The following is a 25,075-nucleotide window of genomic DNA, read 5'->3' on the forward strand; positions in this document are numbered from 1 at the left end:
TACGGCCGAGGCCCAAGGTCACATCTGCTGTAGGGAGTATCAAGCAAATTCCTTCAGGCCCTGGGACGAAAAGAGAGTAACCCTGCCGACCTCCTCTGTATAGATAGCAACCTTTTGTGTAAGGCTGAAACCTAACACTGTATGAGCTCATCCAGGAGCCCATGGACTAACTGGTACTTTTCCACTTGTATGGCTTTGTATGCTGAATCTGTTATGTATATAAGTGTGGTTTTGTCAAGGGGTCAGCAGACTTCCTCGGCGCACCTAATGGGTGAGGATCGATGAGGCTCCTCTATATAGAGTTTTGCTTTGGCCAATAAAGCTTCTGAACCTTCTCCGTTGCCGACTGACTTATTTGAAATATAAATTGCGGGCCACTGGTAAGTGTGGCCCTTGGGATTTTTATTGAGTACTTCATGAGTGTGCTTTCTGTTGCAGTAATTGTGTGCAGTTTCGGCAGGGGGCACAAGTAGGACATGTGTGCAGTCAATTGCTCCCAACACGTGCGGGAAGCCAGCTATGGGGTAGAAACCTTGCTTGGTCTCCCGCTGTTCCTGTGCAGTGTGGGGGAAGTGAAGGTGCTGGGGTACCAAGCTGATGATGGCATCCAAGACAGTTGTGATAAACTTTGATAGGGCTCACTGTGAGACTCCTCTGACTCTGGCGGTTGTTGATTGGAAGGTACCAGAGGCCAACAGGTGCAGTACAGCCAGCAGCTTTGTCTGCGGAGGGATGTTGGTTGTCCGCTGTGTTGTTACCGTCAGCCTGTGGGCAATGATGGTCAAGATGCGGAGGATGGTTGTGCTTTTGAGCCTGTAGTGGGCAATGACCCCCTCTGGTGTTAAGTCTGTGAGGCTGGTGTGTTTTCAGAAGGTCCGCTGTCTTTGTCTGCACTGCCTCTGTGGTAGTCCGGGGGGCAGGGGGAGGGTCCGGGGGGTGGCGGGCCTGGGGAGGTGGTGGTAAGTGTGGTGGCCCTTGGGTGTCCGAGGTGCATGATCAGTAGCTCCATGGCATCTGTTGTTCTTCAGGTGTGGCTCTGGGCTGGGCTCCCTTTTATGGTGCAGGTTGTTGGCTGACTTTACACCAGGTAAGAGCAGGTGTTAAATCCCTGCTGCTAACATGCCTTATCGCATGTTTTGAGACCTTATCGCCGATCTGGCTGGTCGTTGAGAATGTTGTGAAGTGGTGTTGTCTCACAGGAACGCCTACTCTGCATATCATTAGCGTTAGTTTGCTGGTGTCATCCGTGGCGATGTTTTTTGTAGCTGCTATCACAGGAAAACTGGTGATATCGGCTGTTAGCACCAGCTTGTGAATGGGGCGATACATTTATCACCACTTTGGCTGTGGTAAAGTGCCGCTAACTCTGCGATAAGTCCTTGAGAATATGCCCCTAAGATGAAAGTGAGAGAAAGTGAGTGGCATAGTGAATGCAAGAAAGAGTAAGTAAAAATGTAAGCAAATCTTAGTAAGCCAGAAAATGAGGTTGAGAGGGTGATTGAGTCTCACTGATGTAAACAGATACAGCATCAACATTTTAAAAAGATGAAACTTAGCCTTCACAGAAGAATCGAAGGCTGCATTTGCACCCTGAGGGTGGCTGTCCACAGAGGGCATGGGGGGAGGGAGAGTCTTTAAGTACTAAACAAGAGGGTGAACTTGTACTCTGGAGGTGACTGCACAGAATCCAGTGGTAAGGAATAAGCTGCAATACATTCGACATTGCCTAAGTTTCCAGACAAGGGTAGGGGAATGCTCCTCACTTCCCTCTTCACTTCACTTCTACTTGGTGCAATAGGGAAACTACAAAAAACTGGTTTCAGGACTTCACAGTCTACTGTTTTCCAGATTGTTTTCCAAACCTCAGGAATGCCTTCTCCTGAGCCCATAGCAGACTCAACTACAAGTGGACTATCCCTGGTGCTCTGGTCACGACTCCTGGCCTCTCATAGCAAGGGCCTGAGGGAATACCAGAAGAAGTTTTGCTATTTTAATATTTTGCAAGACTCCCTTTGGTCTCCAGCTAAACTTTTCAGGGTCCAGCTGTTGCTTACGTCTGACTGTTGGTCGATGTCACAATCCGGGCTGCGACATTCTGCACATTCTTTGGTCATGTTCAGAGCTCACCACCTTTTGGAACGGCGTTGACCGCCTTTGGAGAAACAGCATCTGAGATACTGTCCCCCTTCAGGCTCTGCTGGTGATCCTCCACAACACCCAAGGCCTGCCAGCTCTTACCTCATTTAAGACCCACTGGATAGCCTCAGAATTGATTCTGACTTAACTGTGAATACTCCCTTGGTGATCTACTCTCACTGCCCCGACTCAGGAAGACTAGCTGGAGAGTGTGGCAATCACAGTTGGGAATGAGCGCCTGATATACTGATTGAATGACTGTGGTGGAGAGAATGGGATGGAGTGGGAGATTAGGGAAAGGAAGGTGGAGGAAAGGAGAGGTAAAGAGAATGAAAGAGAGAACACAAATTCTGCAATGCAGTAATGGATATACCAATGGCTCTATGAGTTGGTAGACCTTTAATGTTCTTGCCTTCTTCGAGCACAGTAACTGGAGGGCAGGAATTCTGGGGCACATTAACTAATAGGTATCCTGTGAGGTGCAGCACAGGCATCTGAAGAGTATGTTCATTTTTTAGATAGTCAGATGTTCAGCAGATAATCTTACATATCTATGTTACAAGCAAGATGTTTCAATGCACTGTTATAAGGGCACAGTAATTTCAGAAGTATAGAGGATTTGTTCTATGGCACGGTAATTCCTGACACATGAATAGTATGTTAAATTGGTTGTATCTATACTTGATGGCCAATATAACTCCTGCTACACCATGTATGGTGGATGATATTTCCCCTGAAACATCATTTCTAATGATCCATGTTTAAAACATGCACTAGTTCTCAGCTACGAATGGTTTCCCCATGACATACATAGATGTTATTATGCTCCTGAACAGAGAGTGGGTCTCAACAAATGGATAGCAGAGAGCAATAATTTTTCTGAGAAATGTGGCAGTTCTTGAAGTATTGGATTGTTTCATGAGACCCCTTTCAGAACTCTCTCGATAATCTGTTGTTTTTAAGGCAATGTGCGGCCCAAATAAGCATTCCACGTGCAGGGTGCACATGTCAGAGGGGCTGGAATCAGTTATTCAGGACTTACCGTCATCACTGCACCATGCAATTATGGTTTATTGTCTTGAAATGAGGAATAACTGTGAATAATCACGAGGAGCTACAATTAGCAGGTCCTTTTCCACATACAGATTACCCATTTCAGGGACATTTCCACTCCCATATAGTACTTGCAATAAGCAGGTGGTAAATGAGAGAGGAAGGCAGTGGCGTAATGAAACTTGAGGGGGCCCCCCTGTAGGATATGTGGAAGGGGTCCCTCCGGTTGACCTCTTCATGTAGGACTTTCACTGTGTACAGGTCTTGGGGGGTGGGCAAAAGTTCTGGCTACGCCACTGTCCGCAGGTCTGCTTCCGAGGCTGTCATTGCTTCTTCAAGGGTTGTGGTCTGTGGGTTCAGGTCAGAAGCAAGGGGTGCTGCAGACTAGAGGGAGGAAGGGGGCTGTGTTCCACTCTCAGTGCCCCCCTTCAAGAGAACCCTCTGAGCGTTCACCTACATGTTCTAGGCTGTGAGGGGCCCACTGCCCATCCTCAATACCCCCGCTCATGGTTGTGGCAGTGTGGACCTCTTCCTTCGCCTGCACTGGGGTCCGAGGCACCTTTGTGCACACCACAGAGAAGCGCAGAGGCAGGCACGGTCCAGGCATCCGTCAAGAGCCTGTGAGGGGCGTAAAAGGTTAGTGCAGCAAAGCTATATCAATCACTCTTCTACACAACCACCTCCTTCGTAGCCAATGTGACCCAGGCCACAAAACATTAGAGGTTGATGCACAAGAGGAAAAAGACAGCTTGTGCGACCTTCAGAAGCGGGAACAATGGTAAAGGTGCTTTATTTAAAGGGCTCTGCGCCTTTTGAGTGAATGTCTGTCCCCGAAAGCGCCTACTTGTGCGGATAGAGGTCGCAGAATCCCCTGGAGTGCAGAACAACCGGGGCTGTGTGCTCCAGAGCCAGCAAGCAGCCCACCCCCTCCTCAAGGAGATGAAGACCCTGTAAGAGGGAGGCTACAGAGCAGTAAAACAAGGGCCCCTTTTAAGGATCAGCAAATGTGCCCTTTGTTACGCTGGCTTTCCTTGTTATGGTTCATTAGAATAAGATGCCCCTCCCTCATTTATGACAATAAAGTACATATTATTTCCTATGGATCAGCATACATGGCCTTTGTTAGGCTATCTTTACTTGTTATATGATTCATGAGAATGAGACGCCCCTCCTCTCCCTCATTAATGACAGTAAAGCACATATTATTCTCTGTAGATCGGCACATACGGCCTTTGTTATGCTGTCTGTGATGGAGCAAGGTTTTGCATAAAAAGAAACTTGCTCATCTGCAATCCTCTTGAATAACCTGTAACATTATAATCAATCTGTCTGTAAGTACTAACCCTGCACCAAATTCTACATATTTTATCTAGGGGGCGCTTTTACTATGTGCTTTACTAATGAATAACCCGAGTGTCCTAAAATGGCTGCCAAAACCGTGGGAACTCTTCTGCGCATGCGTCTACTACATCTACATAGTATGACGTTTTCTGTCGCTTGGGGGGAAAACGTTACAGCTGCGCAATAGCTTCTAAAATGGCCTCTTAAAAGTAACACACTAACGCACATGCTGTGCTGAAACTAACCTATGCAAGTTTACTAAGAGGAGAGTAATAACCCAGAAGAGGGATCGGTGTCAGTAAGGGTGGTGGTGTAGAGAGAAAGAGAAGGATATAAGCCAGACAAGAAGTTGGTGTCACCGAGGCAGATGGTGCAGATGGAAAGAGAGCCAGTCACCGCTCTAGCGCCTAGACAGCCGCACCTACAGCGGTGTCACAAGCAGTGCTTTGACACAGGACGGTCAAACGTGGGAGGCAGAGGTGAAAAAGGGGGACACTAGTCAGGAACTTTTACAAGATGCGCGTTCGGTAAAAGTGTAAAGAAAAGGGGGTGAATAAGGTCATGAAGGATAGGTGGTTACTGAATGATGTTTAAAAATCGGTTACTCCAGAGTTCTTGGGGAGGGGGTGCTAGGATGCAGGTCAGCCGCTGGAGAGGGTAGGATCAGATGACCGCTTCTGCACTAGGCAGAGTGCAAGTGCAAGCCACCAGCATCACACAACTAAAGTCAAGTGGGCTGGGAAAAATCAAAGTACTTCTTAAGGAGAAAGAGAAAGAAATGAGCGATTGACATTTAGTGGCATTAGTGGTGACTAGTGGCGCATTCAAAGCACATAATACTAATATATGCTTATATTGTGGCCGAATATTGCGACTTAGAGAGAGTGCGTCCACCAGTGAATAGCCGCCTTTTTGAATAACAAGTGCCCCAGGACTCCTTTATGATGGGGAAAAGTAAGGCCTTAATTGCTTTTCACTACTTTTGATGGTCAGTTTTAAAAACACACCTGGACACGGTAGTGCACCGTTGTATGACCCTTCTCTTCCAGTTATACAGGTCCCAGCCTACACTTGCGACTGGCCCCACCCCTGGTAGGTGCAGTTGTGAAATTAGTGCGCCATCTGCCTCTATGCTTAAAAGTAGAACAAGCATAGGTTTCCATTGCTAGTTGTTTCCGACTGGCAAACCTGAGGCTTGCAGCTTCGGTGGCTGGCAGGGGCGGGCTGCAGAAGACCATGGGCAGCAATTATTAAATGATGGTCTCCATCTCACTGCCTGGGACCCACCGGCCGCCTCACGTGCAGGTTACGCTGCACATGACAATACTGGCCCAGCCTTGCCCCACCCTATGCCTCACCCAGAGGGCGTAGGCTGAAAACCACTTAGCTGCGTGCCGCGCAAAATTTCATCAAGTGTGCACTGGTTTATTTATGAGGCGTGGCAGCAGGAGTTACTTTAAAAGTACGTTCGAGACAGACCCTGCTGTTGGAAAATGTACGGTGTGCCGAGGGGGGACCCTGGAGCTTGGGGGCCCTCCCAAAACGTGGGGGCTGCGGGGGCCTGTGTTATGCCCCTGGGGGAAGGGCCTATTTGGGTGATGGGAAGGCGGTACAGGTGGATCAGTGCCGGCAGGAGGAACCTTCCATGCTTCCTCCATGCAGTAGGAGAGGATCAGATGGGCCTTGGCTGAGCTTATGCCTGCAGTCCCTGCCCAGACTCCCACACAATTTTACCAGCTGCCATTCTTGGAAAACTGTCTCTACACTGTCTCTGGTATTTTGGAAAACTGCCTCTAAACAGAATTTGGTATTTTGAAAAACTGTTTCTAAACTAATTCCATTTTGTCTCTATCACTTTCTGACAGCATGACCAGGGCTGGGCTGAGAATCAAAATCAGCCCTCTGGCAAAACATTGAAATCAGGCTCACATTGTAAGGAGTCACAATTAAAATGCATCCAAGGAGGCTCAGTTGTTATGTTATGTGTATTTGTAAAGCACAATATCATGTGCTAGGGTATCCTGGCATTGAGCAGGTGTGTATTCCTAGCCCTGCCTATGGTAGGATGGTTAATTGAAAAGCCAGGTCTTCAGCTTGTTGCAGAATTCAAGAAGAGAGAGGGAGGCTCTGATGGAGATTGGGAGGCCATTCTACAATTTGGGTTATGGAAGCATGTTTCTCTGAAAGTAGCTATTATAAATAAGAGGTGAGTCACAGGTGGTAATCCTCTGGAGAAACAAGGCGGCGCAACCAAGCCGCATGTCACTGACAAACAGAGCCAGGGTGCAAAACACTTCAAAAGTGAGATAAATTGAGCAATGTCGAAGATGCTAGACTTCAGACGAGATGAGACTAAAGGAGTGAGTGCACCCTGCTGCTCCTTAAGACTCAGTTAGTGCCAAGAAAACAGAATATTCGATTGAAACTCCTAGTCTCTCTTCATGCAAGGTGCAAGAAAGCAGTAAGTTTAAAGGCGCCATCCAGCTGGCCCTATAAACACTTGTAAAGAAGGATCACCCACAGCAAATCACAGATAATTTAAAGTGTTATTGAAAATGAAGGAGGCACTCCTCAAGTTAAAAAAAACTTCAATGCCATTCTTGAAGATTAAAGTGAGGTTTAACCTCTGAAAAATAACTACTATGTCAATTAAAAAAACACAATCTGGAGCAGCAGAGTACAATATTGTGGGCAAAGATTCAATGCAGTTCACCAAACGGTGATCCTGTCACTCATCACCAGTTTAATAAATACACTTCAAATAGACAATAAACGAGAACTATCTTTATTGCATCCTTATGCTTCTCTCTAGAGCACAACTGTCATTCCTGTCACATACATTCTAAATGGATTCGCAAGGGAAAGAACCATTGTAGGAGGAAGGGAGGGGGAAGCCAAGGGTATAACGTAAGAACAGACCACAAGGAGAACAGTATATACACCAGTAGTCCCCTAACCTGCAGTCTACATGAGAAATGCCAGCATGGCAGGATGACCAGTCTGGCACTGAGTATGACTAAAGCACAACATTTTCAACAGCAGAACCTCGGCATTCCTTGGGGTATTGTAGTAGCACACTATACAAATCGAAGTTAAGTGAGCATCTTTATTATATAACCAAGGGTTCTGTGTCTTCCAAGCAACGGATTTCTCCAACTGTCATTTCTCACATTCTAACTTCAACATTCCACGTTCTACTGATGTCATTACATCACCTCTACACATCTCCCCCTTTTAAACACAAATAAAGACCTTTATACGTATCACATTGAAAAAAGTACGATCTTTGCACTGATACATTTTAAATAGTGAAATTCACCATAGAGCCTATGGGTAAAACAAAACAGGTATGTAATGTAGCTTAATTGATTAATCACAAAGATAATCACCTAACTTAATTGAATACTCAAATAATCTCCTTGGTCATCTAGTCAATTCGTCAGAGGAAGGCACAGGAATGGAATTTAAATCAATTACACTATCTTCTTGTCCCAGGTTTTGTTCACCACCCCTTGACTGATCTTCCATTTTTCTACCCCTCTGTGTTATTTCGTTTTTCACAACACTCTGTTGGTGCTCTGTAGTTATGATATGTCCTTCCAGATTGTGTGTCCCACAGATGTATTTCACATTACACCTACTCTCTTTAAATTCCACAACTTACCATCTCCCAATCAGACTGCATTATTTAACACTTGTTTAATGCATTTTGGTTCAAAGTAAGAACTAAGGGCCATATGTATCATTCCGAATTGCGATCGCGATTTGGCTCAGTGGTATGTATTAAAGAAAAACTGCTTCGCAAAATAAGGAATCGAAAAATGTGCGATTCCTTAATTTGTGATTGCATTTAAGAAATCACAAATTGCTATTCCTTAAATGCAATGTTAGAAGCACAGAAAAAGTGCAATGTGGCCTTAAGGAATCGCAAATGACCACCAACTTCAAGTTGGTGGTAATTTGCGATTTCTCTGAAAAATGCACTTTTTTGCATTTTTCAAAGTGCCATGTGGCTCACATACATGCCCTTAGGGCATGTATGTGCACCACATGTGCACACATGCACATTTCATGGATGCAACAGGGTGTTCTTTTGACACCCTGGCACCCTTGAAATTGCATTCTCAATTTGCAATTCTCTAATTGAGAATGTCTTCCCATTCATTCCTATGCAAATTGAGAATGTCTTCCCATTCATTCCTATGGGCCTCTAGGCCCATAGGAATGAATGGGGAGGTATTCCTTAATTGCGAATCACAATTTGCAATTCGCAATTGAGGAATATGTAGGATTCGCAAAATTATTTGCAAATCCTACATACATAGTGTTTTGCGATTCTCAAATAGCGATTCGCAAAAAATCACTATTTGAGAATTGCAAAACCAAACGTTCATACATATGGCCCTAACTCCTTTGGGAACTTTGCCTGGTTTCTTAATTCTAACCCACTGTCCAAACTTTAACTTGCTGTGTTTAACCCCATGTTTCCTGTCGTATTTTTTTTTGTATTCTCGTTTGTTTATTATTTTTTCTCTAACCTTTCCCAAATACCAGGTCACACTCATAGGAGTGGGCAACCATCCTAGGTTAAACCTTGATCTAGGTTTCTAACCTCTCATTAATTCAAATGGGGAAAACCCTGTGCCTGCCACTTCTGTTGGGCTATATGACTGAAGAGTTTTATACACTTGTGTTACCCAATAAGAATTGTTTTAATCCTAATTGAATGGCCCCCTTCAGAACCCTATTAAAGTGTTCTACCATTCCATTACCACTTGGATTGTAAAGGGATGCTGTCCTGTGGCAAACCTCACATTTTTAAAAATATTTTTTAGGTCTCTCTGAGACAAATTACACACCATTTTCACTCAGTAAATTGCTGGGTATGCCTTCATTCTGGAAAACCTCTTCTACGAACCTTAGTATTGTACCCGTATTTATTTTGTTAACAATTTTTATGTAAGGCCACTGAGAGAAAACATCCCTGAATACTATAATATATTTTTGAGTATTTCCAGTTGGCCACATAATGTCAACTGGCACTTTTTCCCTAAGGAGCTTTCGGGCACTCAAATGTACTGCTGATAGGTGGTCTCAATATCTTCAAGGATTTATCAGCTGACATGCATTATTAAATGTCCTTTTCTACCTCATTATCAATACCTGGCTACCAATATAAACTTTTCATTGCCGATTATTATACCTAAGTGCCCCTCATGGCACGCAGATATCTTTTTTTCCTCAAAGAAGGAGAGATCATCTTTTTCCCTCTAACTAAGAATGGTTCCACAATTGACAGTTCACTGCATACCTCCCAGAATGCTCTGAGTTCTCCCATATTACTTTTCTTGGGCCATCCCTCCTTCACAAAGTCTATATTATTTTTAATTCTTGGTCTTTCGCACTCTCTGCTTGCCATTCCTCCATATTTAATTAGTGTCCCCCTGTTTCAACACCCACGTAACTTTTGAACGTTCTAACAAATCCTCCTAATTTTCCAGTAATATAGAGGGCATGCTAAATAAAAAATCTGCTACTGCATTTTTCATTCTGGGTAAATACTCAAATTTTTACACAAAGTCTAAGGAGGGCATGGATAACCTGGTTCTCCTAGATGATACTCTTGACATTCCTGTGGAGTTCAACATTTTAACTAATGATTTATGGTCACATCTAACAATCACCTCTTTTCCCCATGCAAACAAGAGAAAATATTCCAAGGTCCATAAGCAAGCTAGTGCATCTCTCTCTATTGCTACATATTTCTTTTCTGAAAGTGATCATGCTTGTGAAAAAAACACAGTAATGACTTCAGCTCCTGCACTATTACTTTGAGACAAAACTGCCCCAGACCTTTGCTACTGGCATCTGTAGTCACTATTCTAGTACACTGGGGATCAAACCTTTGTAGAGCAGGTGCAGAACAAATTGCCTCCTTCATGTTATCAAATTCTTGCTTACATTCATTTGATCACAGAAACTTTACATTTATTGTTAGCAACTTCTTGAAAAGTATTCATTCAAAAGTTCCTTACAAATTTGTAAAAGAATTCCACTAACCCTAAATATTACCTTACGTCCTCATTATTTTGTGGATACGGAGCCTCTTTAAATGCTAGTAATAAGTAAATTACTAGTTTCTTTGCAAATTTACATTTGGCATATTGAACCTTAAGACCTTGAATTTCTAGAACTTCCAGTACTTTTTAGGTTGAGCCTACAGTGTTTGTTTGTACTTTGTGGGCTCTGGAGCATTGTCGCAGAATTTATCTGCTTCTGTTTTTTTTGCTTTCTGCTTAGGGACTTTTTCGCAATTTTTTCAGTGACTACATGCTTGCGTGCCTTTATTCTTTGCTCTCTGCTTCACCAGCACTAACAGCATAGGTGCAAAAAAGGCATGAATTTACCTGCCGGCATCTGTGGCATTATTGCACCATCCGTGCCTCTCATGAGTTCCAGTGCCCCCATGCCAGGCTCACTCTACCGCAGGCCTCTCATTGTGGCCCGAACCCAGCTCCCGACGTCCAATCCTAGCATGAGAAGTGCAGGTACCTTGCTGCCTTCTCCTTGTGTTCCCTAGCCCATGATGTCACTGCTTCAGCAACACCGGAGTTTTCAATGAGCCTTGGCCTTGTTGTTGGCACCACATGCTCACTGGATAACAGGGGAAGGGGCTGGGGCCCAGGAGCAACAGCAGATGGCAAAGTAACAGGTCTCAGCTAACTCTCGTACACCCTTGCTTCAGCAGCCGCTTCCTCCCTCCTCCTCCCACTTTATATTATGTGCGAGGGCGAATGTATGATGATACAGCGCAAAATTTAAAACGCATGCCTTTACAACGCAGTTTTTACATCGCAACACCCATTACAATGCCTGATTTTACTTTGCATACCATCACAACGCATTTTTAAAAACTACATTTACAACACATTCCATTACAGCGCATACCATTACAACGCATACCATTACACAGCATATTACTTTTAGGGCAACAGTAGGGTAAGTTTTGGATAGTGTAGGGGTAAATATTGCTATTTTCACTCCAGTTAGTGCAACAGTAGGGTAAGTGTTGGATAGGGGAGAGGTAAAAATTACTATTCCCCATTACTTACCTTACAGTGCGTTGTACTGACATGCGTTGTAGTGACATGCGTTGTAATGACATGCTTTGTAGAGACATGCGATGTAATGGTTGCATTGTAATGGCATGCGATGTAAAGGATGTTGCATTGTAATGACTGCATTGTAAAGGTAGTGCGATGTAATGACTGCGTTGTAAAGGTTGTTTCCCAATAGGGCTGCATAAAAACGACAGTGTCCACTTCTAGTGCTCTGCGTCTGGCAGCTGTCCCTCACTCTCTCTTTCTGTCTCTTATTCCCTCTCTTTCTGTCTATTTTACTCCTTCTCACTTGCGGAACACTGTGACCTCAAGAAAAGGCTCTTACCCTAGCTTTCCTCTCTTTTCCTTCATTCGTTACCCTGTGAAATGGATCCAAATAAGAAAGAAACACTTTTGATAGAAATTTCGTCTTTTTCTGTAATTTTTCTATTCCAAAGTGCAGCTTTGGGACAGAGAGAAAAAAAGTTTCAAAATACAAAAAGTAACTAAAATAAAGAAAGACAGAGTGTTCACTCAGTGACCAGATTGGTTTTATTCACACCCAAACACATTAGCGCCACTTTACCTGGTCGATGTATGGAGTAGAAAATGTTTAATGAGATCCTTTTCAGCTGTTTCCTTATTTTAGTTTATCAAGTGTGTACCGCAGCTCTCTGTTCAGGTATGTGGTCTTTTTAAACCATACTGGTTACGTTTTATAAAGATATAAGCAATGGACATTGAAACGAGTCCCTTCAGGGCCTTCTTATCATGTCCTTCACTTTTCAGGCAAAACACTCACTGATTTCTGAATAATGCGTGCAAAAGCATTAAGGCAACCATGTTATTCCTGCTTACATTTCACATGCTTTACTTAATCTTGCATTCCTTATGAGTTTTTGCTTTTCCAAGATATTACTTTTTCCCCAGGCAGCATACTACTCTTGTCTAGTGCATAATTTGAATTGAGTGGCATCCAGGTGTTTATAGGAGGGCACAATTGGGTTGTAGCTGCAGGCAGTGCGAGTTTCTCTCAGTGGGGCAGTGGCTTATCAGTGAACTTCTACTTTTTCTCAACATAACTATTGTGTTTAGTCTGTGTTCTTTGTAAGATGTTAGAATGGGTGCCACGTTTATTGATCCATGGTGCTTATTCCCACACAGTATTGGCATATTACTGGTAGGCACAGCAAAATCTCACCTCTGAAGTGTTTAATGGCTAAAACTAATTCCATTCAGCATACCTGCCCACAGCCAGCCTTCCGAGTATACAGCATCATTTTAACCAAGTTGCATCTGCTGAACATGGTTGCAACTTGGAGCTCAGTGTTAGGTGCTATATGAGGCACTACTTAACAGTTTCATAGCCATGCAGTCTGAGGTGCAAGCCTTTAACTCCAAGGCATCCTGAAGCATAGCTCCCATCTCATTGGCACCTGCGGTATCAACTAAGTAACCTGAGAGACAGCCCACGTATCTGATTGTTTATTTAAATGTGTCTCTCTCTTTCGTTTCCGAAATTCGCTGGTTTGAGAAGAAATGGGGCCATCTGTTCACCCTGTGTGCACATCAACAGGAAGACTGTGACATTAACCTTGCTGCGGCTAAATAGCCAGGCAGGTAACAAGACAAGCCAAGAGCCATAAAAAATGTTGATTGTGGCCAAGGTCCAGTGTGATGCCAGGATTGTGTACATGTGTATAAGTTTAGTGTGTGTGAGCAGTATGCCAAGTTTATCTACGCATGTGAATTGCCACTTGTGATGCCAAATGAAAATCTTGTGTTTTTATTTATCATGTGCACACCCTATATGTGCACAAATATAGCATTAGTTGCCATGAGTGTGTGTATATTATGTGTACATCTCCACTAAATTGATTAAGTTACGAATTTTTCCATTATGTGTTCCCAGCCAAGAAGGATTTATGGTGTAGTGAGGTTATGGATTCACTGCGTACATTGCTAAGTTAGCATAAGTTAGTAAAAGCTTGGCTGCCATGTTGCCGCTTTTTGCACATGTTTCTACATGAATTTGTTTTCACAAATCTTGTGCTTGCGCTAGTTCACATGAGAACCGTCTACCTTTCACTTTTCTTGCTGTACTCTGAGGTTCTGTCTGCATAGCGTGCTCAAGGTCAAAAAACAATGTGCTTCGTTAATCTGAGTTGGTCAGTCCCACGCATGTTAGACATAATACTGCCACAGGTGCACTACTAAAAATCGGGTGCTTTTAATATTGCGTGTAGGCATGTTAAGGCACTTGAAGAAAATCTTTCAGAGGAGAAGAGCTGTGTTTGTCCGGAGATGTAAACCCTTGCATCTAAACCTGGATTTATGGGGTCCCCCTGACAAAGCCCAGAGGTCTTCTAAAGTTATAATAAACTAGTTTCTAGCACAGGGAGGGTGGCAAGGCTCATTAGGCCTTTTTTCCACTAGCTTTATAAAATGATCTCCCCGTTCATATTTTATGGAATTATAAAAATGCTCACTATATTGAATTTATGCATTTTGCTGCTAGTATTGGCTTGTGTACTGCATTATAGAGCACGTAAGTTAAAATAAACATTTTAAACAATACTGTGTCTCTGATTACTCACGTTGTGGATAAGTATGAGTGAGTTGATGAAAGAGTGTCCTTGCTCCCACGATTACTGAGAGAGTGAGTTACATGTTCTAGGATGTCTAATCATTGGTAGCTTTGCGGTAGTACAAAGAATGAATGAGACACTATAGCTAGTCGGGTAGTGGTTCCGGGCACTAAGGTGGGCGGTTGGTACACCACTGTACACTGAGGTCCTGGTTTCTTGCGCGTAGTTCTGTATTTGTGCAGAATCCCTGCAACATGGCGCCAAACGTTTGGTCACGCTCTTATTTGTGAGACGCTTGAGTAGTACTTGTGCTTGTCCACAACACCCTCGCTTCTGTTTCCAGAAACGGATGTGACGGTGTTGCCTCCTATATTGATGTGTTTATAGGTTTCTTCAAGCTTGATGTTATTAAAAGGTGTTTTCTTTTCATAGATACCCTCTATTGTGCTGCCACACATTAGGTTGTTAGACTTTCTTTGTCTTTATGGCTGCAGTAGGTATACCGGCGCATAGTCGCGCGGCACTCCCTCGGCATTTGACAGCATATGTGGTGCCTGACATGGGTGTCAATCTTACCTTTGTAGTGGAAGCTGATACAACACAACACTTTGAAGTGTTTTATTCGTGGGTCACTTTTCCGGCAGTAAATGGGGATGATGATTTGTTCCATACTTATACTCTATCGGATCTTCCTCACAATTATCGGCCCTATACAAATCTTGAAGTTCCGCTATCGGCATGGCAACACCATAGTTGGTTTAATGGTGACCTCCAGCACCCAGTGACTCCGATCTGTTTTGGCCCTTTATCTATCGATGGGGCCACATGGCCGGTTTTGGCTGGGTACACCCCACACCCACGTTATCTGACAGTTCGAGTGGATGAAATCCGCGTGATGCACACCTCTTTGATATGGGTGCATAGGGCTGTTGTACGATAGTTATGCACAACGTCCAGGTGGGACCACCTGGGGTGGCCGCGCAGCCTGCTGGACCTGGCGGTGTGACTATCAGTCCTGTTATGGTTAATTCGGTAATGGGCAATCGTCCTCAAAATAAGGATGACTTACCTTATTGGCTTGCTGAAAAATTTAACCAGCTGGAGGCGGTATTTCCAAATACCTCTCCTGTGGAGAAACACAGGATTTTGACAATTAGTTTGCAGAAAGATTTAATACCCGAAGTAACCGATTGTAACAATTGGGGAAAGGTGTTCGCGGCAGTGTATGCAAAATGTTTCGGCACTCCCTCAATGACCGTGCTCCCCTCCGTGATTAAGCGTGTTAAGGATGAGAATGGCCCAGAGGCGGCTGTTAAATTGGGGATGAGATTGGTCAGGGTGTTCGACGTAGTTGCTGATCTAATCCTTGCTAATGCGAAGGGAGATGTAGTAAACTTTCAAGTGGCTAATGCTTTGGCTCTAGTCCCAGAGCATGACAGGCCACGCGAATTGCCGAAAATGATTACCCAGGCTTATAAGACCGCTGGACGCAATTGTTTGGGTGTTAAGCCTTTTGCTAAGATATCAGCTCCACCGCAAACACAACAAAAGCTGAGTCTGAGAAAGACGAGCGTCCAATCTTTAATAAAAACAAATTGGAGGACTAAAAAACAGGGAAAGCAACAACAGAAACAGGGGTTGTGTGCCACGACACCGACCACCGAGTCATCTGAGCACACTTATGATTTGCGCGACCGCGCGAGAATTAGGTCTCCTGACCAGTTTCTGGTTCCTGATCAGCATTCTCCTCTTTCTTTGCAGGAAACATCAGGCTCACAAGCTGGTGGAGGTGAACACCAGAAGCGCGGCAGAGGGAGAGGTGCCCCACAAGGACGTGAGCAGCCTCGTCAGACTGACGGAAAAGGAAAACAAGACGATTTTCCACATCAGCGTCCACAGTTTCAGAAGAAGAAAGTTGCAGCTTTAACAGCGAGATATGCCACAGACGGTGAGGACCCGCCTCCTGAATTTAACATGGGCAGTAACGCTGCTTGACAGCGCAGTGGAAGTTACAATAGTGCGGCAAACACTGCGTCCGTTTCTGGAGGCGACAGCAACCGACACGTTCATTACAGTTGAAACCGCTGGCACTCGAGTGGCTCCCCCGACACACTATATAACATAGTTCTTTTAATTGAAGATGACATTCAAAGAGTTATTAAAGGGATATTATGGGGAAATCTGACCTCTTCTTACGACAATTTGTTAGCGGAGACAGGTTGGCCCCCGCCTTTTGTTCTAGCAGCTCCGAAAGGGAAGGAGGTGATACTTCCAAGTTTTTCAAAAAACGTTTCCAAGGAGCATGCAGAAGCTTCAGGAGAGGAGTGGGCTTTGGTGCTTGCACCGGCTTTGTACCGTACTCATGTGGGCTGGGATAAGGATTCTCCACCCCATGAGATACCATTGCGGTCAATGCCACAGCCTCAAGCCCAATATCCCCTCTGGCGGGAAGAAAAGGGTCCCGTTACTGAGATTCTAACACAGTTAGAGTATCAAGGAGTGATTGAGACATGTGTGTCACCGATGAATAACCCTCTTTTTACCGTTACCAAACACGATGGGTCATACCGCATAGTTTTGGATTATCGGCATTTGAACTCTCATTGTCGCACTTTTGCGGTACAGAATACCCATAGTTTTGCTCTTGTAGACAGTCTTGTTCGTAACAAATATAAAACTACACTTGACATTTCAAATGGGTTTTTCAGTCGCAATCTGTCCCCGGCATGCAGTCAATGGACCACTTTTACAGCCGGTGGTAAACAAAAACAATTTAGGCGTTTAGCTATGGCCTATAAAAACAGCCCTGGTGTTTTCGACGCCCGTGTTGTCTCGTTACTGGACAGTATTGACCCAGATGCGTACTCGGACGACGAATTATGGCCGCATCTTTGCCGCGTCGACGCATCATTGTTTTGTTTGCCAACTACATGCGACTGTTATCAATGAAAGTCTGCGGTCAGCGTTGGGAATTAACCTGTCACTAAAGTCATTAATTCTTACATACGGAACCTTGTCGAGACTTAAATGATAAGAGTACTTTGAAGGGAACCCTTGAGGGTAATTACCACCCTTCTCAGTAGCAGCGATTGCTGCCAAGATGTCATTATCAATCTGAGTCATAGATCCTGTAACGGCTGCAACTGGACATGTGGCTACTGCTGATTTGGCCGCTTCAGCAGCCAAACTATTGCCGACCGCGTGTGCCCCCACACGTTGGTGGCCAAGAATTTGTATAACATGTGTGAGTGACAGATATGCCACTCTGACCCAAAGCATTTTATGCTCAATTGTGCCACCCTTGGAATCACAATAGTCATTCTGAGACCAAAAAAAAGTTATCATTGAAAGCTTGAGCACAGTAATAAGAATCACTTACAATTAGAGTAGTCACATTAGGATCTGCAAACTCCAGTGCAAGCACCAAAGCGTGCAACTCGAACAATTGGGCGATACAGTCTCCTAATGCCTGTGTATGCACAACATTGGATTTGAACTCACCGTTCACCATGGCACCTGCCACAATTGCACAGGCCACTGAATATGCATGCTTGGAACCTGTTGCTGGTTGCGCTGAGCCATCAATGTAAATGATACAATCGTACTTCTCAAGCGGACGCATAGACAGAGGAGGAGGATGAATAAATTCATACTGCAAAAACTCCTGTGTCTGTAGCGAGGAGTCAAAGATAAAGGCGATATCCGGAGATGTCAAAGAAGTAGCCCACTGTATCCAACGCGGATGCAAGGCCTTTGAGTTTTGTACACTTGCCTTCGTCACTGCTTCAAGTGCTGGGTAAGGTGTCACCACCAAAATGCGTTTCCCCTGTGCCAGTGCGCGTTCTTTCAAGATCGCCATCTGCACAGCTGTCAAGACCTTTTCAACGCTGGAAAATCACATCTCGGCTGTAGTGTATAAATGTGATTTGTGAGCAATAGGTACTGTGTCACCTTCGTTAAACGTCAAGTAAGTGAAACCCACTGCGCCTGGGACGATTCTTATCACCAGATTTGTGTGGTTATCACATGTTAACAAGTATTTAGATTCAAGAAGATCAGACTGCAAGGATTGCAGAATAGTCGAATGTTCCGGAAGCCAGCAGGCTTTAGAAAAAGTTGGTTGTATCAAGGCATAAAGAGATTATTAAGGTTCCAAATGCACATCATGTTTCAATGAAAGATGTGGTGAAACAGAACATATGTTCAGATGATTGGGATGTGAAAGCAATACAATCTTTATTTTCAGATCTGAAGTATTATGCTGCATTTGATGCTGAGGATTTGTAGTTGAATACGGCTAATTATGTTGATTTATATTGTTATTAGCATTTTGGGCACCATTACCTGCATAAAGCTAATAAATTTAGAAATGTTTTTAATTACACACAATGGGAACATTGCCAACTCCATTGTAAGGTAGCTCTAAAACCCTGTTAAAGAAATTTACAGATTTTACAGATTTTAATAGGTCCAACCCAGAGTCCTTTTATTTTAAATTAAACATATCATCTACCCCCAAATTGATGTTGACTCACACCGAATTGTTGTATTCCAATTCGTTTATATACAGCCTTTCACTGGGTGGCTATGAGCATTAGAAGGCTACAGTTGATTTGAAATCTGTCTGGGGTTCTAGATCCTAGCAAGTTGCCAGCACTGAAGCTTTGCATCGTGCGCGCCTCATCCCAACACAAATCTTGTTTTTGAATGATTCCATATATCAAACAACCTGTTTGGCCTGGCGACTACAAAACAGATGAATGCCCCTACCATCCCTACTCTGGCTCAATATTATAACTGGAGCTTGCATACTGATTACTCGATTGAGGAACTGCAGGCTTCATTCCAGAATGTAATGTTTAATGTCTCAAGTTTAGACCCATTGGAATGGCTGGTTTGGCAGACAAGTGCTGATACCTTTTTCAACAAACAAGAACTGGCATCATGTAGCATAATTTTAATGTAGTCTGGACTGAGTGGAGGAAAGAATATTTTATCAAAAACCTCCAGTACCTATTAAATCAAATGGTATAACCCCATCCAGTGTGCTACCAATATTTAAAATTTCAAAGCAACAGAAAAGATGGAAACAAGAAAGTGTAAGGTCAGGCCACAGATTAGTTCAACAACTTTACTCACTCAACACAGACCCTCATTATCAGAAAAGGTAGGTGAAAAAATGTGTAAAGAAAGAGAAAGTATCTCACGTACGCACCACCAGAGGAGCTACTGGTTGGTTCTCACCAGCTTGCCCACGTTTATTTCATCATTGATAACTTTCTCATAAGAAAAGAAGTGATGTGTCCAGTGCAAAGAAAGACAAACACAACAAAAAGGATGTGTACTGTGAAAACAGGAACAAAGGATGTACCAACAAAGACAAAGAAGGGGTTAGACTCACAATTGTACTTTTTTATTTTTATTAGGAGTCTATCCCACTCTTTAAAAACACAGCATGTTGAATACCTTGTTAATGACAACCAACATGTTTCATTGCCAATTAATTTGTGGCAAATTCATCAGGGCAATAGAGGTCAAAAATCACCTCCCTGGACACACAACAATAAAAAGGACTGACGAACACAAAGAGACAACATAAAGCTTGGTTAGTTCAACGGGATGTCCACAGTAAAACCTCTTATGTATATTCACAATTCTTCACGGAAAATTCCATGACTCTAAACTCAGGTATATTACCTAGTTGGAGCCTTGGGCCCACATACCAGCTCCCAACCAGTCACAGGGGTGTATAACCTGTTTGCTTTCGCCTCCCTGTTCAAAAAAGCACAACCGTTGCTAGTGCCTGCATCTGTGAAAAGAGTATAGTAATATTGAGGATTGACCCCCAGTTTCCACATTGTCACCGTTTATCTTAATAAAAACCGATGTTATTCCAGCTGCTCCACACCAAAATGTACATACAAGATCTCTCAAATTTAAGTCAAATAGATCAGCGCACGTGTAGCTATTATAATTAGCCACTCGTCTCACACAATCAATACTGGTTCTCTTCCCGTATGAGCCAGCTGGCAATAGCCCGCATAACTGCCTGCACGTTTAAAAACTGTTTAGAATATTCTCCGATCATTGAAGAATCATGCTGCTGTCCACTTCAAATAAGCACATTTCGAAAAATGCAACTCGTGTCCTCAATAATGACAAGTCAAACAAATGTAAGTTAACTTGCAGTGACCTGCATAACTGCCGGCGCATTTAAAACCTGAGCCGAGTCTCAACCCAATATTCGAAACTCAAGCCACGCACATGATGCCCCAAGAGTTTAAAGAATAGAGCAACTGTACAGCATTCGATCGTCAAGCGAGATCTGCATAAAGCCCCTGAAGCCCCTACGCTTACCGTATACCTTTACACACGGGCGGTAACTCAACCCAGCATCGAGTTACCGCCTCGCCGCATCCTCTTTCAATCAGTCCGTACACGCGCATCACGAGACTCTGAGAATTCCAATAAGCAGTGTCAGCAGCATAGAGAGCATGGCGGCCATCTTAACACTGTTTGTAATACCAATTGCCAATACAGATAGACACTATTTCGGGCAACAATAGTCGGTAAATAAGCCCCGACTTCCCATTTTCACTTGAAATCAGCAATTAGGGAACAACTACAGCTGTCACTAAGTGTGTCACACGCAAATAAACAACACTCACTGCCTCATCATTAGTATCATCTCCTTAGTGATACCCAAAAAGCGGGGGTGCCCCTCGTGCAGCAGTTAGTTATTCATCACCAACCTGATTGCATATACTCTTTAAATCAAACCTGCTCCGCTTATTTAGAGTATGGGAGCCAGTATATAGTATATGCAAGGAAAGTCAAAAATCAATGCAATGGCCAGGGTTAACACAGACACCCTCATTCAGATCACTCAAGGTGTATTACAAACTCATGTCCACTGCTGCGGACCCTGAATCACACACTGATGTTATACTAGACATAGGGTGGATAGCCTACCTACTGACCTTATTCCACTCAATTTGGTCATTAAGGCCAACAGTGTCCCCCTTCTCTGAATAAATCCAGCGAGCCTCCTTCACTGCCAATCTCTTCTCCACATCGCCAACATCACCAAACACCTCCTCCAAAACAACCCATTTTAGTGATTTAAAGTGATGTGGATGATCATGGTAATGTTGTACCAGGCGTGTAGTGAGTTTGCCTGCCCTGATCGTGCTTAGATGTTCTTGTATGCGCACCTTGACCTTCCTGGGCGTTAGACCAATGTAATGTAACCCACATGGGCAAGTAAGTCAGTATATTACATGACATGTGTTACAGTTAGTGAACTGACGAAGAAACCAGGTTCTCCCACTACCTAGTGTGATTTCAGTCGTCCTCTCCGTCAGTTCACACACCGAACACCCGCCACAAGGATGATGTCCTGGGGGAAGAGTAACGCTCCTCTTATTATGAACAGATCTAGTATGTACTAATCTGTCCTTCAAGTTCTGCATTCTTTTAAACGCAAATCTAGGTTGTGGCATCTGGAAGTTACTTGTAGATAAAAGTGACCAGTGCTTCTTTATTAGCTGCCTGATCTTACTAGACAGAGGGTCAAATGTCAAAACCACAGGTAAACTTTCTTTTAGTTCCTTATGACTTCTCTCAAGCAGAGCTTCCCTAGGTGTATCATGGGCCCTCTTACGTGCTCTGGTAATGATTTTCTTTGGATAGGAACGTTGAATCAATTTCTCACTCAAGACCTCCGATTACCGCAGATAGTCAGAAGTGGAGGAGCAGTTCCTACGGTACCTCAGAAATTGGCCCACCGGGAGATTATCCCTCAAAGCCCTGGGATGGAAAGACTGATAGTGCAACAGGGAATTTTTATCAGTGGGTTTATGATGGACACTAGTGCTGAGTTTGTCATTCACCACAGTGATATCAAGATCAAGGTACGTGGCCGTCTCCCTACTTATCTGCCAAGTGAATTTCAAACAGGTGTCAAGCGAATTCAACCACTCCAAAAATTCATCAAGTAGTTGGTGCGTACCGGACCAGATGCATAGCACATCATCTATATATCTCTTCGAGAGGCAAATATGCCCCCGGAAGGGATTGGAGAGCTGGTCCAAGTGATGTTCCTCAAATTGGCCGACATAGATGCAGGCCAGACTCGGCGCAAAGGTAGCGCCCATAGATGTCCCTGAAGTTTGTAAAAAGAGGTCATCCTTGTAGCAGAAATAGTTACGAGTCAAGGCCAACTCCACACATTGCATGACAAAGGACTGAGGGGTATCGTAAAACCACTCTTGGGCCAAGAGCGCGAGCTGCTGCCACCAACGTCGCATCCTGGGGTATGCTAGTATACAAGGACTCGATGTCAATAGTCACGAGAAACTGCTGGGAAGAGTCAAAATCCATATCATTTATAATGTTCAGGATATCAGTCGTATCCTGAACATAAGACCGTTGGTTAGTCACAGATTCCCTCAAGAAGAAATCAGCAAACTGTGATAGGGGCTCAAGTACCGATGCGATCCCGGATACTATTGGGCGTCCAGGGGGGGGTCGCTGGGCCTTATGAATCTTCGGCAAAACATAGAAAGCCGGTATCCTAGGGTTAACATTGGTAAGAAAATCCGCCTCTTTGACAGTGATCCACTTCTTCTCACGTGCCTTTGCCACAATAGTGGTAATCATTTGTAGCAGTTCAGCCGTGGGATCACGGACAAGTGGTCGATAATTCCTCCTGTCACTAAGCAACCTCAGAACTTCAGCCTCATAGTCGCAAGTATTCATAAGGACCACAGCGCCCCCCTTGTCAGCAGATTTAATAGTTATAGCAGCGTTATCCTGTAGAGATTTCACTGCATCCCACTCAGATTTGCTCATGTTATTAAAAGCATTAGTCTGCTGAGATTCCTCGAGCAGCCTGATCTCACTCAGTACCTTACTTTCAAAAACCGCGACCTCAGGACCTACCATGGATAGTGATGGGCAAAATTGAGAAGGGCGATGTAAATCAGTGGAAAAGACAGATAAGGAAACCGGTTCTTTATTAGCAAAGAATTTTTTAATCTTGATCTTCCTCATCACTTCATGGAACTTCAGTTCTACATTTAGAAGAATCATGGGTGGGGGTTGGAACATAACCAAGCCCTCGATTCAAGACTTTCAGTTGGCCTGTTGTTAATTCATAGTCAGAAAGATTTACAACTATGTTATTTATATCGGGGTTCTGCCTCGACTGCGAGTTTGGTGTGGTGAAAACATTTGCCAGTTCTGTGATTGGTTCTGTCTGGCTCTGCCACGTCCCCTGTGACCTCCCCCTCTGTTGCCTTGTTGGGCCTGGCCCAAAAAAGAACGGATCAAAGACCCAAGTTCTTGCTTAGACTGTGATTGAAGATTGAACCTGACCTTCCCTTGGGCTGTAGGTAAAGAGGCTTCATCCTCCTCACTGGAGGTGTTATCGAAGGTTCAGTTATCAGGTGTTCTCCTAGGCTGTTGACGCCCCCCTCTCTGATATCTTGCCGAGGGAATCTGTTCACTGCCAGCTTGATAATATTTATCATCTACATAAGGGAAAGCCCATTCATGTGTATATCTCTCCAAGTTCCTTTTGAGTCCCTTAATTTTCTGATTGACCATATAGTTTTTATATTCAGTCAAATCATCTTGTATTCTCTGTAGATGTTCTTTAGTGTCAGTGAGAGTTGTATCATTTTTTATCACTTCTTCTAGATCAACGATTTCCTTCAGTAAAGCATCACTCAGCCTCTTAGCCATCTGGGTAATTAAAATAAGCCAATCCCGGGTACATTTATTTGCGATGAAACTCCAATCAACCCGGAATTGCTTATCTTCCAGAAAGATTCTCGGTTCAATCCTGACCAACAAACTCGCAGGAGCAGCCTCCGCCCGATAATATTCAGTCATGAGAGCCCCATGTAATGCCACCCTCACCTGACGTTTCTTCAGACCACTTAACTTCTGAAGAAACGTCAGGTGAGGGTGGCATTACATGGGGCTCTCATCGCAAATAAATGTACCCGGGATTGGCTTATTTTAATTATCCAGACGGCTTCTTTGTCTTTGTTGGTACATCCTTTGTTCCTGTTTTCACAGTACACATCCTTTTTGTTGTGTTTGTCTTTCTTTGCACTGGACACATCACTTCTTTTCTTATGAGAAAGTTATCAATGATGGGCAAGCTGGTGAGAACCAACCAGTAGCTCCTCTTTTGGTGCGCACGTGAGATACTTTCTCTTCCTTTACACATTTTTTCACCTACCTTTTCTGATAATGAGGGTGTGTGTTGAGTGAGTAAAGTTGTTGAACTAATCTGTGGCCTGACCTTACACTTTCTTGTTTCCATCTTTTCTGTTGCTCTGAAATTTTAAATATTGGTAGCACACTGGATGGGGTTATACCATATGATTTAATAGGTACTGGAGGTTTTTGATAAAATATTCTTTCCTCCACTCAGTCCAGACTACATTAAAATTATGCTACATGATGCCAGTTCTTGTTTGTTGAAATAGTATTTGATTGGAGGGTGTTCTGGCACGTCTTCCCGCTCTAGCTCCTCTTTTTGATTTAAAGTGCTGATACCTGCCAATTGCAATTCCATGACTCAGTCCCTGTCTACAAACAAGTTAGACAAGATCCACGTTTTTCAGATACACATTCGGTTACTACGTATTCTGTAGGTAAATTCTGTAAGAATTGGTTACAACACCCGTCTGTACCGTCAGTCAAACAACATTTATCGCTGTTGTCCAGTAATATTGACTGGGCTGATTTTATTAAAGGCCCTTCTGGTCCTAGAAGGAAGAGGTTTCTTTACGCAGCTTACAATGAAATCTGGAAGCTTTCTCAAATTGAAGCTGCATCACG

Source organism: Triturus cristatus, chromosome 5_1 (assembly GCF_964204655.1).
Source record: "Triturus cristatus chromosome 5_1, aTriCri1.1, whole genome shotgun sequence".
NCBI lineage: Eukaryota > Metazoa > Chordata > Amphibia > Caudata > Salamandridae > Triturus > Triturus cristatus.